The sequence below is a fragment of the Mytilus trossulus genome, unplaced genomic scaffold, assembly GCF_036588685.1.
Source record: "Mytilus trossulus isolate FHL-02 unplaced genomic scaffold, PNRI_Mtr1.1.1.hap1 h1tg000373l__unscaffolded, whole genome shotgun sequence".
NCBI classification, from domain to species: Eukaryota; Metazoa; Mollusca; class Bivalvia; order Mytilida; family Mytilidae; genus Mytilus; species Mytilus trossulus.
The window spans coordinates 3,010,111-3,030,719 of record NW_026963340.1 but is presented as its reverse complement, the minus strand read 5'-3'; the positions used below and the strand labels follow the sequence as shown (position 1 = coordinate 3,030,719).

At 32.2% G+C, this 20,609-nt stretch overlaps 1 long non-coding RNA gene across 1 annotated transcript; it reads left to right on the top strand.

Annotated features, from left to right (window-relative positions):
* Positions 1–17,000: 17,000 nt before the first annotated feature.
* LOC134701952 (uncharacterized) lies at positions 17,001–20,311 on the top strand. Its single transcript, XR_010104272.1, has 3 exons — positions 17,001–17,159; positions 18,293–18,337; positions 20,214–20,311. It is a non-coding gene; the product is annotated as an uncharacterized LOC134701952 (long non-coding RNA).
* Positions 20,312–20,609: the final 298 nt, after the last annotated feature.

Here is a 20,609-nt window from a genome sequence, read left to right as displayed (position 1 = left end):
GTGTTTCTCCTTCGTTTGAACATGAACATGATTTTGATATTAGGTGTACAATATCCAAATAGCTGAAACCTGATTTAGATTGGTTTTATTCTCAAAGAAATTTATATATTGATTCCTTCTTCGTGACTACATGTCACTAATCTGTTATATGGTTTATTCCTTCGAACAGGCAAACATGTTATTGTCTAAATATGATATCTTTAACACCCCTTTCTGTCGTTGATGATTTTATGCATTTATAACATTAACAATACACGATGCCGATGAAGCAGCAGAGTAGAAACGTTTTCGTTTCTAATTTGTATCAAAAAATGTTTTTTAATTTCAATTTTTAACTCTGAGTATATTTCTAATTTCTTTTTTTTTAATAACTTTATACAAGTAAGATGTCTTATATTCATACAAATTTTTAAAATGAAATTGCAAATGAAATAAAAAAATAAAGATTTTGAGGATGGCACTTCCTGCACACATTGAAATATTAAAATTCCACCCGCAAATTTCCCACCAATAGCACGATTCTAGCGTGAATTATTTCCTGTAAATATTTTCAAATTTTCAAGAAATGGTTTAGGTTTTTATAGACCTCAATGCTCTTCAACTTCATTCTTTATTTGGCCTTTTCAACATTTTGGATTCGAGCGTCACTGATGAGTCTTTTGTAGACGAAACATGCGTCTTGCTTAGTTATGAAATTTTAATCCTGGTATATATGATGAGTGTGTTTCCTTGAATCTTATATTGAGTATAATCAATGTTTTAAAAATTTATTGGTTCGCAGATGGTACGTGTTAGTTTGGGCACCTGTGTGCGTTGTTTTGACTGGATACTACATTAAGTGTGATTGCAGTAAAATTATGATGTCAACATTTTTTAGTGTGATTTACTTTTGTTTTAAATGATAAAAAGGGGAATCACAAATAAGAATTTTAGTTTCAACTCTTTTTTTTTATGATTTTATCTAAAATTAAGGGAATTGTGTCATTTATCAAAAACGCGTCTCATTTTTTTATTTGATCCTAAGACGTTAAACATCACAACACAACTTGAAAAAAAACATATTTAACCTTTTTTAAGAATTTAACGCTTCTTTTTGTAACTTCGTTGGTGTGTAAATAGTTATCAAAGGTACCAGGATTATAATTAAGTAAGCCAGACGCGCGTTTCGTCTACATAAGTGACGCTCAAATCAAAATATTTGTAAAATTTGTAAAACCAAACAAGTATGAAGTTTAAGAGCATTGAGGATCCAAAATTCCAAAAAGTTGTGCCTAAAAACGGCTTCGGTAATCTATTCCTGGAATAAGAAAATCCTTAGTTTTCGAAAATTCAAAGTTTTATATTCAGGAAATTTATAAAAATGACCACATAATTGATATTCATGTCAACACCGAAGTGCTGACTACTGGGCTGGTGATACCCTCGGGGACGAAACGTTCACCAGCAGTGGCATCGACCCAGTGGTGTAAATAGTTATCAAAGGTACCAGGATTATAATTTAGTACGCCAGACGCGCGTTTCGTCTACATAAGTCTCATCACAGACGCTCATATCAAAATATTTATAAAACCAAACAAGTACGAAGTTGAGGAGCATTGAGGATCCAAAATTCCAAAAAGTTGTGCCAAAAACGCCTTAGGTAATCTATTCCCGGGATAAGAAAATCCTTAGTTTTCGAAAACTCAAAGTTTTATATTCAGGAGCGTTGACCAAAGTACATTTTGTATCAAACGCGGAAGCGCTTCAATCCTAATATGTGCGCACAGTTTGCGCTTTTGCAACCCTATGAAGTTACAAAATGAAGCAGTCAATACTTATAAATACATTGTTTTGTTAGGATCATGAAAACACGATTTTTATCAAGTTTTTTATTTAATTTACTTGTGCACTTTATTGTGGGACCTCGTGTCATCATGAATGATACATTCCATTGTGTAATGGTTGTGTAAAGTTGATTACGCGATATTGCAGTTAGCCAATCAGAATAACGTATTATAATGAAACATATATCTAAATTGTAATTATTCAACTTTGAATATGATATTTAAATTTGTAAAGCAATGCCAGAGTTTTTGTCTAATTGTTTTAACAATAGAAATAATCGCTAGTCACTTATTTTTAACACGTTTGCCTTTTCAAATTGTAGCTGATAGTTATTTAAGAAACACAGTGTGTGTATTCAGCTTATGTATAAACGGGCGTTAAATTATGAAATAATTGTCAAAGATGGTAAAAAATTGAAAATACATGTTAATACCGTTAGTTCCAATCTTTTACATATAAATCATGTGTATTAACTTATTCAATGTAGAATGTGGTAATATCGATGGATCTTGTTGAATACCACTAAGAAATAGAAAGATTTATCGATAAAAGCAATTGCGATTACTCGGCAGAAAAATAAAGGTATACCACTAGAAATGGCGCCTTACCGATAAACATATAAAATAAGAGATATATGTAAGTAAATATTCAGTAAAATAGGTAAACGATTTAAACAAATGGTACACGATAAGATATGGTCATCAACTAGATTCCGATCAAAACCCACTATACCCTTTGCATGTCTATGTAATGTTGAATACTAACATATCTGTAAGCGTTAGAATAGAAGAGTTAAGATCATCTTGAGATGTGACAAGTGATAGTAATTTAATTGGAAAACTTCTTGTTTTCCCGAACATGATAGTAAACCATGGTGGTGGATACAACCCGCACACTGGTGTATTTACAGCTCCCGTTACCGGAGTTTATCTTTTCAGCTTACAATTATGTCCCGAACCGAAGGCATTTATTCATATGCACATCAAAGTAAAAACAACTGTCGATGTGATAGCGGATTTGAACTTTAATAACCAAATTGGGGGGCCATGTGTATCTGCAAATGGAATAGATGTTTTATCACAAGGTGATCAAGCATGGATATACTGTACTAGTGCTAGTTCTTCTGGGGACGTTATTTCTGTAGTAGGTAAAGGAAATATTTTTTCTTGAGTTCTGCTACACATCTGAAAAGACAGAATTTATATTTCTTTGATTTGAAACACAAATTAACAGTTTTTGGGCTAAAATATATTCATGGAATTACTCCTTCATATAAATTTATACTTTCCATGATAATTTCTAAAATGAACATTTGAACCTGTTTGGAAATTGGAAATGAAATAAAAAATTCATACTTATTATTGTATTATAGTAAACCAATAGTTGAGGAACAGGAAAACTGTTTTTTTTTCTTTATGTCACTACGACACTTAAGAGTAAAGACGTTTTCCAGGACTCATTTTTTTTTATTTATACATCTTTTTTTATATTAGGTTCAACGTGAAAGAGAGAAAAAGGATACCAAAGGGATTTTCGAACTCAGTAGTCGAAAACAAACTAACTACATCATGGCAAAATAAAAATAAATAGATAATCAAAAGACAAACAATAGAGTACAAAACACAACTTATATAACAAAAGACTGAGCGACATTAACCCCACAAAACGTTTTTTGCTTTTCTGTATCGTCAAAGTCGTATTATATTGGCTTACTATCTCATTGAGGTAAAATCCGTCTTTTTTAACTCAGTTGCATGAAGAAAAAATACTGATTGAAAAATTTTCAGTTTCCGCGAGCACTATCAGATCTGTACTTAGTGTCTCTTTTTGTTGTTGTAATGTATAAATACGCTGCAACGTCCGATCTGTGTTTTTGTTTCTTGGTATTGATTTGGTAAGTCGGCCCTTTCCAACTGATCTTTACAGCTTGTTCATATGTTGTGCTGTGACATCACTGTTCCAGACTTGGTAGGGAAAGGTCCCCCGCAAACATGTTTAACCCCGCCACATTCTGAATATGCCTGTCCCAAGTCGGAACTTGTAATCAGTGGTTGTCGTATATTGCTTTTAACCTGTATGATATTTGTTAATTCTTTTATTGGTTTGCACATAAATTGTTCAGTTAGAATTTTGGTTGGAATTTTACATTTTGTCCTATTTGGGCTGTTTATAGCTGACCAGGCTGTCTAACAAAATTAAAGACACTCATTAAAAACAATTGACCATATTTGTAGTTGGAGCTGATTTATTTTACTCAACTTTGATATAAGTAGTCCAAATGAAGTTCCTTTTAACTGTTAAAAATCTTAAGGAAAAAACTAAGTTGGAAATTTATAATTAGTATTGTTCCAAAGAAATGCTCTATAAATTAACTGTGTTATCGGGCCGATTCTTATTATATTATGGTTGTGCCCTTAGCATCAACCTAGATTATTATATTTCCAAAATATGTCAATCAATGTGTTTTGGTAAATCATCGCCTTTCTATATTTTAAGTACAGTACCTCTTTAAGGGAAGTGTTTATATAACTTTCCAAAAAGAATCATATGCAGTATTGTCTCAGCCAGGCGAAAATCCAATGGAAATCAAACAATAGAAAGAAATGTTTTTAATATTGCAGGTAAAAACGGCATTTTCTGCATGTTAAAGAGATGCTTGTATAGACTTTATTTTTTTATGCATGTGTACAATAAAAAAAAAGTGTATGATATTAACGTACTCAAACAAAAGTTCTAGAATGAAGTTAAAAGATTGTATGCATCTTTGATTCACGACAACTATTCATAATACAACTAATTTTGTGGATTTTCAAATACCTTTGTATCTTTAAGATGAATTAAAATAAATACAATTGAAAACGTTCACGTAAAAATAAAAGATTCATTTTCTAAACGATTAAAATTGTATTTTTTGCAATCTTAGAATTGGAAGCCCTTTTTCAGAGAAATTCGGGTACACCTTTTATGTAGTCAAACTTGTTTGGATTCCACTAATAAGTCTTTGCAATGTAAAGTATAGAAAAAATGATTTTTCAAATCACTGCACGTCTCAGTATTTTAAAGGTAAATATTGATAAGATAATAAAACTTCTAATTCCAGGAAAAACAAATTTGAAGGTCAAATAAAAAAAAAGTTGTAATAAGTCATCATCACATAAAATGTGCAAAGTTAACAAAAAAGTATTTAGCTACTTTAATTGACGGAAGCGTCACCTGAAAGACCATATCTTCCATGATAATATGAACCAGGGGTATGTCAAATTATAAAAAAGAAGATGTGGTATGATTGCCAATGAGACAACTATCCACAAAAGACCAAAATGACAAAAACATTAACAACTATAGGTCACCATACGGCCTTCAACAATGTGCAAAGCCAATACCGCATAGTCAGCCATAAAAGGCCCCGATAAGACATGAAAAACAATTCGAACGAGAAAACTAACGGCCTTTTTCTAAAAACGTTCATCGAAAGATATCAAGACATTGTTGATAAATATTCCGTATCAAATTCACAAATAATACATGATGGTCTTGATGTATAGATTTTTCGTGCTGACGTGTTATACGGTTATCTTATTTGTTTTTGTTCAATTATTAATTACTTTTACTGTTTGGTCTGTTTAATGTGACATTTATTGGTCGAGGCTCGGTACTTTTACATCACGTCAATGTGTTTGTATAACTTTCTTTTTTGCTGGTGTGTTTTGTATAATTATGCAAGTTTTTGTGTTATCTGGTTTCTTATAACATGACTCTGTACTTTTAAAGTTCCCTGCAATATGTTATTGTTCTATTATATGTCCCTATGTTATTATTTATTATAATTTTGATAATACTTTGAACGACAAACGACAGAACTATTTCATTCGCGTAGTAGTATTAACCATTTATGAATTCTTAAAAAATCTATAGAACTGCTGGATAATCATTAATTAAGATCTGTTTCTGTGAATAATTTTGACATAACTTTTGATTTTATAACCCTGCATACCACCCTTCTTCATGTGAAATTATAATTATTTTGAATAGACATTGAACAACAAAATTTCTTTTTTGTGACGTTTGCATTATCTGACGACTAACACGCAAACCAAGGATTGTGTGATATTTTTATCAGTTGTTAGTGGCTTTGAACTAGCTGTCAGATAACTGCGAGTACTCTCAGATCTGTTCATTATGTCTTTTTGTGTCGAGATGTATAAGTACCCGGCCACGTCCACTTGTATTTTTATCCATCTGATGAGTTAAGTTTTTTTCAACTCATTTGTATAGTTTGTTCTTATGTTGCACTTGTATACCACTGTCCCAGGTTAGGGGAGGTTTGGGATCCCGCTACATTATTTATGTATGTGCTTGTACCATGTCAGGAGCCTATAATTCAGTAGTTGTCGTTTGTTTATGTGTTGCGTATTTGTTTTCCGTTCATTTTTTTACATAAATAAGGCCGTTAGTTTTCTCGTTTGAATTGTTTCACATTATCTGATCGGGGCCTTTTATAGCTGACTATGTGGTTTGGGATTTGCGCATTGTTGAAGGTTACGGTGACCTATAGTTGTTAATGTCTGTGTCATTTTTGTCTTTAGTGGATAGTTGTCCCATTGGCAATCATACCACATCTTTTTATACTTTTTAATTTGATAGATGCTTTTTTGTGTGGTTTTTTTTTTATATGTTTGTCTTGAGATTGTAACACAGTGATGACTGTTGTAACCATATTTTGACTATTTTACCGATTATAGCTGTTATGTTCACGCATCGTTGAAAAAATAACGGAATTTGATGCGACTGTTATAAAAGTGAGAAGTTTAGCGCTATCAAACCAGGTTTAATCCACCATTTGCTACATTTGAAAATGCCTGTACCAAGTCATGTATATATGACAGTTGTTGTCCATTCGTTTGGTATGTTTTATCCTTTGATTTTGTCATTGTATTAGGGACTTTCCCTTTTGAATGTTCCTCGGAGTTCAGTATTTTTGTGATTTTACTTTTTATGTTTGTGCTTATTTTGCGATTTATGACAAATTGTTAGGAATTTCTACTTTGATGGCCAATGATGCTTGTCATCGTTATATCCCGAGATGTATTGTTTACCCTATGCATCTACTACAAATAGTTTTTATTTCGTCTGACAAAAACAACATTGACCACATACTAGTATTATATCATCAAAAGATTCATTCATGGAACCGGTATATCATGTAAATTATTATTCCTGAATAATTCATTGGATGTTTAAGTAGTTTTGAAAACATTTGACCAATCTAAAACTTTTTTTTTTAAATGTTTTTTACTAGAAATTTATTCGAATATTCCACCATCCGTATCAATTGGTATTTCTTCGTTCCAAGTTGCATTAAAAGTAGAAGCAAATTAGCTCAAAGATGTTGCGGAAAATGCAAGTGTTTAGGGTGAAGTTCGGAACACATTTTCTGTTCCACCTATCATGTTTTTTCGTTGCTGGTTGATAATAAACTATTTCTGATCGTCTATCATTGTTTCAAAAGATAGCTAAATCAAGGTCAAACTCTTGTTGTTGCTTTTGACCAACCACTTTTCACAGAAAGTAAAATTAGTTATTACAATGGAACTGGCCTCTAATGTGTGGTGAGGAAATCTTTGTTATGATGTTCAGCGGCCTACACATAGACATGACTACGTTCAGAGACATGGGTAGTTGACGACAGTAAATTGACCAGTGTATAAGTAAATTTCCAGTTTACTTCGGCGTCTCATGATACAAAACATGTAGCGTAGATCAATTTACAAAAATTAAGCTTTATAGTTTATTGTGAAATGATTAACTGACAGTACATATATTCCTTGAATGATGCATGAAATGGTAATCATAGAAATTACAAAGTGGTTTAAAGAAAGATAAACACATTTCCTCATTTTAAAACCTGGTATGTAACACTGGAATTTAAATTGCCAGTGTTGATATTTTAAGGTCTATACGAACAACGTCTGTCTTTTGTCAAATCAAGAGGAACAAGTTACCACTTTTTCATACATCACCACCTACAAAGAAAACTTGTACGATGGATAATATACTATTTTGTCCTACCTCCTATACATTTCTAGGACTATGCTTGGTTAATAGTCATCAAAGGTACCAGGATTATAAATCAGTACGCCAGACACGAGTTTCGTCTAGACATGAGACTCACCAGTGACGCTCAAATCAAAATATTTATAAAGCCAAACAAGTACAAAGTTGAAGAGCATTGAGGGTCAAAAATTCCAAAAAGTTGTGCCAAATACGGTTAAGGTAATCTATACCTGGGATAAGAAAATCCTTAGTTTTTCGAAAATTTAAAGTTTTGTAAACAGGAAATTAAAAAAAAGGGACCACATTATTGATATTCATGTCAACACAGAAGTGAAACCCTCGGGGACGAAACGTCCACCAGCAGTAGCATCGACCCAGAGTTGTAAATAGTTATCAAAGGTACCAGGATTATAATTCAGTACGCCAGACGCGCGTTTAGTCTACATAAAACTCATCAGTGACGCTCAAATCAAAATATTTATAAAGCCAAACAAGTACAAAGTTGAAGAGCATTGAGGATCCAAAATTCCAAAAAGTTGTGCCAAGTACGGCTCAGGTAATCTATACCTGGGATAAAAAAAATCCTTAGTTTTTCCAAAATTCAAAGTTTTATAAACAGAAAATTTATAGCGTCCTCGTGGCAACCGTGTATATTTGATATTAGGTTAGTTGGGAGGCGGGGCTTATTTCATACACGGTTATTAGTGGAGTTACGTCCCTTTATATTCCATATATCTTATAATAAGGAGGCGGGGCTTATTTCATACATGGTTAGTAGTGGTGTTATGTCCCTTTAGAAAAACAAAACAGTACTGAGAAAAAATCTTAAAGGTTTCAACAGACGAAGAAAGTGTTGATAAAGTGAAATAAATTCATAATACCTATTTAAATCTAACAAGTTGGCATCTGTGTTTGTAGGATCAAAGGAAGAAGTTTCTTAATCATGTAAATGTTAAATGTATTGAAGTCTTGCTTATTTTGATAGGTCACTAGTCTGAATTGTACACGTTAAGATAGTCGGTAAGATAAATTTGTTACATGGTGTCCTAGTGACGTAATACGCTATATATTACTCTCATCCCATATGGAATTTACTGACCCCATATATACCGTATTAGGTCACTAGCACACTATGTAACTAATAGTGTTTGGAAAGTAATGTACGGAAGCCGGTAAGGGCTTAAAAAAAATATTTTATGTAGTATTTACGACAAAGCATGTCGTAATTTCGACATAACATGTCGTTATTACGACATCGCTTTGTCGTAATTTCGACATAACATGTCGTTAATACGACATCACTATGTCGTAATTTCGACATATCATGTCGTAATAGCGACATCACTATGTCGTTATAACGACATCGCTATGTCGTAATAACGACATCGCTATATATATAAAAGAATATGTATTATGATTGCCAAGAGACTACATGACACAGAAATTAACAACTTTACGTCATCATAATGTCCCCAATAATTAGAAAAGCCCCCACATAGTCAGCTATAAAAGAGGGAGGAAACATACCAGAGGGAGAGTCCCCGAAAGGCTTTGTGGCAGACAGTGTTATTATTTAATTATTATCTCCCTTGGTAAAACACCAAATTTCATATTTAATGCATTTTATTGTAAATAAATTACATGAAGCCTAATAAATATATATTTGTTAATTGCATAGCTGTTGCCATATGAATTCATTGGTTAAAGATCTTTATTTATATTGTAAGGTTTGATATTTGCATCGTCACAAAATCTTTGGATACCTTCTTAGGATAACTTCAGTGAGAAAATTATATATATTTTATAAAATACCTGGAGGTTTATAAATCAAGGATTGAAGAATGGCTGTACAGACAGAAGAGATAGATAATACCATGTGAAAATGTGAGACTAACTCTCCAGCTAAGCATCCCATCTCCCTCAAAATAAACGCATACTACATTGATTCCTTTTTAAATAAGAGTAAATTAAAGTATCAATTACTCAATTGAGCGTCACTGATGAGTCTTATGTAGACGAAACGCGCGTCTGGCGTATAAAATTATAATACTGGTACTTTTGATAACTAATTGCTCTAATGTTACTTTCAAACGTTGGGCACGATGTTCTTACAACACGTTACCCTTAATTAAAATGCGGCGTCGAAGTGGGTTTTTGACTTCGATTAATTTTTGCAAGTTTTATTCAGTTTTTTATATTGTTGGTTGATTCTGGTTCTGTTCGTTTTTTATGTCATTTTATCTAATTACTGCGAGTTGTGGAAATCGGTATAAATAATGTTTACCCTTTAAGTTATTTCAACTAAAAATACAGTACTGTCGCAAGTAATGCAGGAAGCAAAGATGGGACGGAAGTACATGTATAAGGTTTTGTATTTTTTTTTTTATCATAGGATGTTTAACTTTTAAGTTGCATATCATCTGTCATTGTAAAATTTCTATATCTTAATTCATCCCCAATACAAAAATATCTGACACTCTGCAAGAAAATCGAACATTTTTACCCTTGGTTAAATTTGAATAGAATTGTATTTTCCCTGGCACATAAGTTGTCGAAATACACACCTTCAATTACTTGAACCTTGGCTTGAGAATTATTTCCCAAGTCATCTTCAGATATACATTTTAAAATATAGTAATCTACTCCTGGATCGTCCGCGAAAACTGCAAATAAAAATATAATCCCGTTGTTTTTTTTAATTCGATGAAACGGTTTTCGTCGCTGTTTATGATTCGTCTTTCAATTACCCCCATTTCATGCACAAGTGTATATTGACGAAAAGTTCCGGCTTCGCTAGTACAGGAATTACTTTCAACACGACAGTAATAACATGAATAGCAGGACAAATCGCGAAGTAAAACATTCCGTGAACTGGTATTAAGTCTTTTGATATTGGTGATTGCACCTAACTGAAGTGACGACTTTAAATTATTTCAGAGTACTTCCGTAACATAAATTTCAATTTATTTTATATAATGGGATTTTTCCCCCATTTTCAAATTCTTTTAAATAAATCGTTAAAAGCTATACAATTAATAAATATTACAAAATTTAACCTGTGTCAAACGTCCCCGGGCGGAGTCTATAGCAACATGCACTATTCTTTTTTTCGGCAGCTATCATCAACATCTTTTTCCAAATTTCATAACACGATTTGTTTTAATTATCATAAACATTTAATTGAAATTTTAGCACATTTAACGTCGGAAATTTCAGACGTTTGTAAAAATTGGCTACTGTTTTGTAATGTATGGAAGCATTTTATTCCTTTAAGACCCAAAGATGTAGTTAATAAGAAAAGAATCTTGGCATTTTTAATCTTCGTTTATCTAACTTTTGTTTTGATCAATTAAAAAAAATACGTGTTAACTGCTTTGAAAAATGAAATATCAACTAGAACAAAATGGCTACCGTTTGAAAAACGACTGTGTAGAGAAGATTTTATTGAATCAGCAATATTTGAACTCACATGAGGCAAATATTTGTACTTTTGTTACATATTATTATTGTCTTACTATTTTTATTCATTTTCTGCTATACTATGCAGTCGAGTCAAATGCAATTTGGTAGAATAACGGCTTTAATGCCACAAAGAACCGACACATGTCGTTGTTCCTGTCAAGAATCAAGAAGATCAGAGAATAAGAAATAGGATCACTATACATAAGGGTTAAAACAGTTTTTCATAAATGTAACGTTGGACGGGGACATCCGGTTTTTTTTCTCATAGCTTTCTTATTTTAATACTCAAATATACTAGATATTACTAAGCATATGATCAAGAGCTGAAAAAACATAATTCAAAACATATATTGAATTTGTTTTTATATTGGTTTGTTTTTTCTAACATTTTTATTTTGTTTTGCGGATGAAATTTCGAAGATTCTGTTTTAAATCCTAGGGGTTGTAGGAACATCGCGCGTGCCCAACGTTTGAAAGTAGAAATATAGCAATCAATACTTCAATACACCCTTATACTAAGAAGCCATGTAGTTTGCGCTTATTTAAAGGGAGATGGAAAGCTTGGCTTGACTTGGTTGAATTAATTCAGTCCTCTAATATTTCATAATTTCATTCTTCAAACATGTGTGACTGCATAGCTATTCTACGACCGGTAACCTTATAATCTTAACGACTTTATCTGGCTGTACAGCCAGAGTACGATGGGCAATGTTAATCTAAATTGGTATCTATAACATATATAAGTTTCTAACTGAAGGTATCCAAAGAAGGTAACCAAAGATTTTTCGACGATGCAAATATTAAACTTTACAATATAAATAAGTTTCTTTAACCAATGAATTCAAATAGCAAAAGCTATGCAATTTACAAATATATATTTATTAAGCTTCATGTAAATTATTTAACAATAGAGTACATTAAATATAAAATTTGGAGTTTTACCAAGGGAGCTAATTATTGAATAATAACACTGTCTGCAACACAGCATTTCGGGGACTCTCCCTCTGGTACCTTTCCTCCCTCTTTTATAGCTGACTATGTGGGGGCTTTTATAATTATCGGGGACGTTATGATTACGTCTTGTTGTTAATTTCTGTGTCATTTAGTCTCTTGGCAATCATAATACAAATTCTTTTAAATAAAGCGATGTCGTTATTACGACATGCTATGTCGTAATAACGACATAACATTTTTTTTTTGAATGGCCCTTATCGGCTTCCGTAGTAATGGTTCTTTATTTCAAGAATATTATGATTGTCAGAAATGAGAAAATCGTACGATCCATCTAGGTACAAAAGCTGACCGTCTGTCAAAATGTCAAGATAGATTGTCTCTAATAGATTTTCTCGCTCATATTATATCTAATCAGAGCTGGAAAAGACAATGGGATCGTATTAACTGACAACGACAACGAAATTGAAAATACTGCAGCACACAGCTATGGATTATTGAGCTACTGTTGATATGAGGAGACAGATTCCAGAATGTTGTTGCTTGCTTAGATGCTGCATAGAAAAAGATAATAACATAATATTGACCAGAACAGTTGCTACATATTTTATTGTATTGTCTGTGTCTTGTTTCAACAGACTGCAGATTGAACAGGTGTGAATTGGTTGGATATGGCTAGACATTCCGATATATTTGATTTAAATAATTGAATTTAAAAATCTAGCCACTGGTTAATTGCTGATTGTTGATGGTATCATCATTTTCTGAGAAGGCTAAGAAATCAGCTTGAAACTCGTGGTCCTTACATTGTAACCGTCAGTAACTGTCAGATGAATTTGTTCAAATTATTCAAAATCGAAGTCGAAATATCAAAAGTAGTAAAATTTATAGAACACTATGTCGTGCTTTTGTATGATCGGTCTAGTTAATAGTTCATGTACAATGATAACACAAGGAAGTGTTATATGGTGGGTAACTGTTTATTAGCAATTCTGTTACGCCACCACTAGATAATTTGTTTGGCGAAAACTTTATGCTACTTATGTACCATTCTGGTCAGGGCTTGCAGAAGCTGCAATGTCATATAAATAGCTTATTCACTTTGGATGAAAGAAAGGATTTCGAGGGTCATGTAAATAACTGAAAGCAGCATTGAAAGGATATGTTTTATTATGTAACTCCTGAACCGGACTATGAGAAATTGATTGAGACTGTGCTAATTTTTTATTTAAATCTTCTTTCAGTTTATCAGCTATATGAATATTTCTTCCGGGAGCGGGAATTTCTCGCGGAATTGAAGACCTGTGGGTGACCTTCTGTTGTTGTCTGTTCTATGGTTGGTTTGTTGTCTCTTTGACACATTCCCAATTTCGAATTCCATTCTCAATTTTATTCTATAAAGTTTTGATGTCAAATAGTTACGTTTGAGGCGCTATTTAATTGTTGCTCAAATTTTCCATAGAGGACTTTTTGTCTTAGTAGGGTTTCGTACATATTTTTCATTGCTAGTCATGAAAACATTTTTATTAATTATATATTTATAAAGTTACAACAATAGTTATTGGCGTATCTGAAATGCATTTCCTCAAGTTTGTGATATCTATTGAACTATGATATTATGTATATCAGAAGATTTTATCAAGTAGATGGTGTGGATTCCCAGTACCATAATTATGTTGTCAATTTTTAATTTTGCGGCCAAGTTAGAATTTTTTTTCGTGGCTTCATCTAAATCTTGTTTACTCTCCTTTATCTTTCATTATGCCAAGTTTCATTGGTTTTTTTTCCATAAAGTGATTAATTATCTTGATATCTGCTGGATTATACCACTTTTATGTGACATTGTATAAAATTGATTGTTATATTTTACAGTTTCCATATACAGTATATTTCAATAGTTTAAAGGACATTAGATATGTATTTAATGCCAAAAAAAAGGGGTCAAACGGGTGCATTTGATGACAAATAGTATAGGCTGTTAGCTGTAAAAGAAAAAAACAATTGATACATTGCGTGTTTATAAACAACTTTTTTGATAATCGAAGTTCCAAAAAAAATACTTTCCAACGAAGTACGTGAAATTGCTCTACCTGTTGTTTGGTTGGTAAATTCATCATGGCATGGCCATGAAAACAATCCAGATTAGATTCTTTTTTAATGAAAGAAAGCAATACTGGTTCAAACGAAAGGTTACTTTATAAATGTTTTTCATTATTTGATATGTCTGTGTCTATGTATAATGCTCACTTGCACCCCAAAAAAATTCTAAGTATGCATAAACGGTCAGGTCCCCTCTCCCCCCTCCACACACACTTACTACCGTATTACACGGGATTCAATGAAATAAACATAACTGCGTAAAAGCATCTCACTCTGATCTGAGAGATTTTCACTTTGCGTCCGTCGGTCACGGCTTTTCTTCTATCTATAAAGTCTATACATTTCAATCGTCTTCACTTATATATACGTTGTATTGCAAGCATAAGTATTTGTACTAGATTGTATATTGAAAATGTTGATTATTATGGTGATTTTAGATTTGTTGTCAGTGATTGATTTAGGTGGTTTTATCTGGTATAGATAATTTGGAACCGCTACTTTTATCACAACATTTACCGTTATAATCTTAAATCTCAATCGTTCAAGGACTTATATTTGACCATGTGTTCACATTGGAGAGTTGTATCACCAAATGTTTCATCATATTCAATATCCATTCCCCATAACTCTCATAATAATACGAATTTTAATGTTTTTGATTCTTTGTTCATTAGTAATATCAATTTGCTTTTGTTCGGATTATCAAGTCCAATAATTTCAATCCCCGTCAATATGTTGACATTATTTTTCAGCACATGAATTTTCAAGGGTTTTAAATTGTATATCTATTCACTTACTTCAGTCGATATTTCGTATTTCAATTTGTCAACTTCACCTTTCACACTTTCACTGACGACCGTAGTTAATATGACTGTGATGTGTTTTTTCACATTTTCTTTTATCATATCACTTATTTATTTTTCATGCAATATAAATGGGTTATCTAAATTCCAGTAAAAAATATGTCATGTTTTAAAGAGCGCTAAATGATGCAGGATTTAGTAAAAGAAGCGATGAACTTTTCATTTTAATTTTATTTTTTACCTGAAGCCTCCTCGGACTCGCTTTTTTGTGTAGAAGAAGGCTGGGTGTATTTTAAGTATATGATTTAGTAGAAAACATTACACTAGTTGACAGAGAGAGAAAAACATTATAATTGCTACATGAATCAGCAACAATAAAAAAAAAAGTTATTTTATATTAATAAATATGAATTTATTTATTGGAATAAGTGATCTCTCTATAAATTGTTATTGATTTATAGTTGAAACATACCGAAACCTAATTACGTTTTGTGATTTACAAATATTTCATTATGATGATGTATATAAATACATGTAGTACGACCAAAGTGCTACCAAAGTTTGAAATATAACATAAATCCCTTTAACCTTGAATGGCCAAACTTTATTGAATTCCACATGTTTAAAGAAAAAAGTTATCAAAGGTACCAGGCTTAAAATTTGATACGCCGGACGCGCGTTTCGTCTATATATGACTTATCAGTGACGCTGAAAATAGTTAGAAAGCCAAACAAGTATAAAGTTGAAAGCATTGAGGACCCATAGATCTGCTAAATACTGCTAAGGTTATTCACATCTGGGTTAAGAAAATCCTCAGTATGTCGAATTATTCATACTTTTTCAAACAGTAAATTAAAAAACAAAATCACTATATGATCGATATTTTAGGCTGACTACTGGCCTGATGATACCTCCAATGAAGACACGTCCACCAGCAATGACATCGAACAAGTGGTAAAACAGTTATATAATGTATAAGCCTTACTTAGATATTAAACTAATGGTAAGAGGCATATTTGTGATTCCTATGGTCGATATGTTTGTATATACCCATGTACATTTTCTGGATAGCAGGTGTTTTACTCACTATTATTGGCTTTTACGTGGTCTGTTCAAGACATATTTTAAATTTTTAATTTACAAAAATGCGTGACAACAACATATCATAATAACAATAACAGTTTTTAGTCAATATCAAACAGTGTTCACTTGTTCAAATGATTTGCAATCAATATCAAATAATTTTGCAGTAATTGAGTTGTTATTTTCCCAATTATAGTCTCAAAGAAGGAGTAATCGGATGAAACTGATCATTTACGGGAGATATGTATTTTGTTGTATCTATGTGTAAAAGAGGGACGACAGATACCAAAGGGACAGTCAAACACATAAATCTAAAACAAACTGACGACAACGCCATGGTTAAAAAATAAAAAGTCAAACAACAGCATACATGACACAACACAGAAAACCAAAAAATAAACGACACGAACCCCACCAAAAATCAGGGGTGATCTCAGGTGCTCCGTAAGGGTAGGCAGATCCTGCTCAACATGTGGCGCCCGTCGTGTTGCTTATGTGATATTAAATCCGGTAAATAGTATAATTCGGTAGGTCACATTCATGAAAGGGAATGGGATTGTAACATAGAATTAGAAATGCACAGCTTTTCATGTTTGTCCGAATCAGAAGTTGTTACATTAAATAAACTTTGATAAGAGATGTCACCTTATCTTTCCACATGTTCATATGCGTAGTTGAAGAACCTCACTACCTGTTTGATAAGAGACTTGCTTTCGATTCGTTGGCATCATCCATTCAAATGGCACGTCCTTATATCCTTGTATTTGTGTATTATATATAAGATTAATCATGCATTTATAGTAGCATTAACAGTCAACATGAACCTGATGAAGGAACATAATAGATCTATTTCAATTTTTTGTGCATTGTATTTACTCTGCGGTAAGTTTTATAATTATAAATGATGTTTATGTATATGTGTTCCAGAAACCTTTTAATAGTCGAAATACAGGACATTTAATTTCGTTTACAAACCTTGATATTATCTAAGTTGTTCTGAATAAGCATCTAATGTTTTCCGCTGTGCCCTAAAAGTAACTTAGCCGCGTTTGCAGTAGTAGTGAACATTATGAATAAAGACAGCAGTACTACTGTCCAAAGTCACAAATCGAATTAAGAGAAAACAAATCCAGGTTACAAACTAAAACCGAGGGAAACACATGAACTATAAGAGAAAAACTAAGAAACAACTGGAAAGACCGAAGTGCAATAAAAATATAAATATTTTCTTAACTCCCCTGTCAAAAACATTGACCTCCTTGAGAGTTGTTTTCATTCATGATAAGTATATTCTTATTGGAAGGGATACCACCGTAAACAAACCTTATCATAATGACACCAACCTTTTCAAGTGATTGTTATAGTTCGTTCTTATGTTGTACTGTTATACAATTGTCCCAGGTTTGGGTGAGGATTAGGATCCCGCTAACATGTTCAACCCCGTCACATTGTTTATGTTTGTGCCTGTCCCGATTCAGGAGCCTGTAATTCAGTAGTTGGCGTTTGTTTGTGTGCTACATATTTGTTTTTCGTTCATTTTTTTAATATACATGACGCTGTTAGTTTTCTCGTTTGAATTGTTTTACATTGTCATATTGGGGTCTTTTAGCGCTGACTATGCGGTATGGGCTTTGCTCTTTGTTGAAGGCGTATTGTGACCTTTAGTTGATAATGTTTGTGTCATTTTGGTCTCTTGTGGACAGTTGTTTAATTGGCAAACAAACCACATCTTCTTTAATATATTTGTACTCATCGCAACTTCTTTAACTTTAAGGATATGCTTATGAATTGTTTTTCTGATGAGCATTTATAAAACATAGGGATGATTATTTCTCAGTTAAGATCGACACGAAAGCTCAAACTTTAATAGTGTATCAGTTAAGCTTACAATACATGTTACTAATAAAATATTTAATGAAAATAACTGGTAATAAAAAAATATATATATAACCATATATACATTTGTATGTCTAAAAGACAAAAAGTCTGGTATCAGTATACATCACTATTTTTAGGCTTTACAAAATCCATTGAAACTAGTCAAGAAGTACAGAAAAGAGGTTAGTAAAACTAATTGTATTGTATAATCACTACCTGTCCACTATTGAATTCAGTAAAAAATTACAAATACGCTAGCGATTGCAACACAAAGAACTTAATGCAATGTTCATATCGTAAAAAAATAGTTAGCAAAGGTACCAAGATTATAATTCAATTCGTCAGACGCGCATTTCGTTATATAAGACTCAACAGTGACACGAATACATATTATCTTATACAAAGCGTATATGTGCACTTACGGATTCGTGATGTCTGATGCCGTAAGCCTTAGTAGTTGTCATTATTTTGCAAACATGGGATCTACTGTCATCTTTGAATTATTTTCAAAATAGTCTTAACTAGATTTGTTAACTTATTTTTTAGTAATTTAAAACATTTAAAATAACAAAGTACATTTGAGTATTGTAGGGTAAACCATTATTTGAAGAAAAAACGTATAACGTATTTTCAAAGTAAATATTGAATTTTGTTTGTTCACATACCTCCATTTTTTTTTATTGAATTGGCAGAAGCTGTCAAATTTATTTTCATAACTTGACTACAATTCTCATATTCATCACATATCAAACGGATATTCAGATTATAACAAGTCTTCAATAACAATTTAAAACAATGTATATGCTAAAAAATATGTATCAGCATTTCTTGCGAATATTAGTCTAGACGCCATCTATTTTACCATCGACGTGACATCCGAATACTGCAGACAATCATTATAAACATAATTATAGATTTGAATAGAAATCTAACTCGTGAAATTAGGTCAGTTGGGTTTTATATTACATGCAGGTTACAAATAGAGGTTAATCCTCAAATTTAACTATATTAGAACGGGGCTTTGTGTATTGAAACAGTCATTCAAATATTTACCCTCGTTTCACTTTTAACGAGTTAATATAATTGTTTAGTCACAGTTTTATAGTCGACATATTACCACTTGATTTGATACTTTATACAATCTTGAATGTTGTAATGATTGACTGCATTTATAGTATTCTGATATTCTTCCAATATGTTACCAAAACAGTTTTAAACAGTTTCTAGGCATTTTATATCTGAAAATATGCAAATAGGGTAAGCTGGCAATAATTAAAGTGTTGTTTTCAAATCCTTTAAAAAATTGAAACAGAGGAGGGGGTATAAAATGTATAGTAAGGAAAAAATTAATGTATACGCAGTGATTTCTTTAAGACTATATTTCTGATAAATGAGCATTAATGAGAGAAAAACTGGTTTTAGAGAGTTTTCTATTTGAATAAATAGGTTGCACTATGTAAATACAGCTGTTTCTCAAAACACGCCTCTTTATTGTAAATCTTGAATATTCATATAAAATTAATTTTGTTTACATACTGGTTCCCAGTTATGCTCTCGGTGTTCCATCTCACAGAGACATAAATTGGGAAATACCTGTAAATAAACATGTGTATATTGTTTACATTTGAATCTGTGGTAACCTTTCATTCTAGGTAGGGGTAGTTAAGAAAATTAGTGCTAGTTTAAACTCTGAGAAGTTCAGGGCATATAAACGTTGAAAATATGCCGCACAACCCTATATTTTGACCTTTGAACAAAATGGTGGTGCCGATGAACAGTTTTAGTCGTAAAAGGAGTTCCTATTGGAAAATGCCAATTTTTACAGAAATGCAACCTGTAACATGTATAAAGGGACATGAGCACACAGAATGTGTAGGGGTTTAACATGTTAACAGACACCCTATGGTGAACAATGAGATCAGCTTTAGTTCATGATGCACATTGTTCCAGAAAAACCAGGCAGACTCTTAAAAAGCTTCAGTTAGTTTATTATCGCCTTTATTGTTTTTATACTATTTTTTTTACTTGACTATAATCATATGTTTTGTAAACTTTCAGAGCATGCACTAGAAACATATAAACCAGGCAAGTAGTTTTTCTTTCTCGTATGAATGACTTGTATTGTTATGGATCGCAGTAAATGCGTAAGTGACGACATAAATATAACAAAATTTATTATGTTGCTGTTCTTAACAAGTGTTTAATACTTTATACAGATTGTAGACTATCAGTCATATTTGATGAGTGTTTCTGTCTTTTTCATTACTCTGCTGATTTTGTGGGTTTTTTGTTGTAGTTGGAAGTTCATTTATCAGTGTTTAAATGCCTTGTGTGCATTCCTAAGGGGATGAATATTTGATTCAGAGGTGGAAGGGGGCATGTTGATTTCCGAAACAACTATACCAGTTCTCATAAAGTTTTAAATAATATAGTTGCACATAAAATTAGATATCC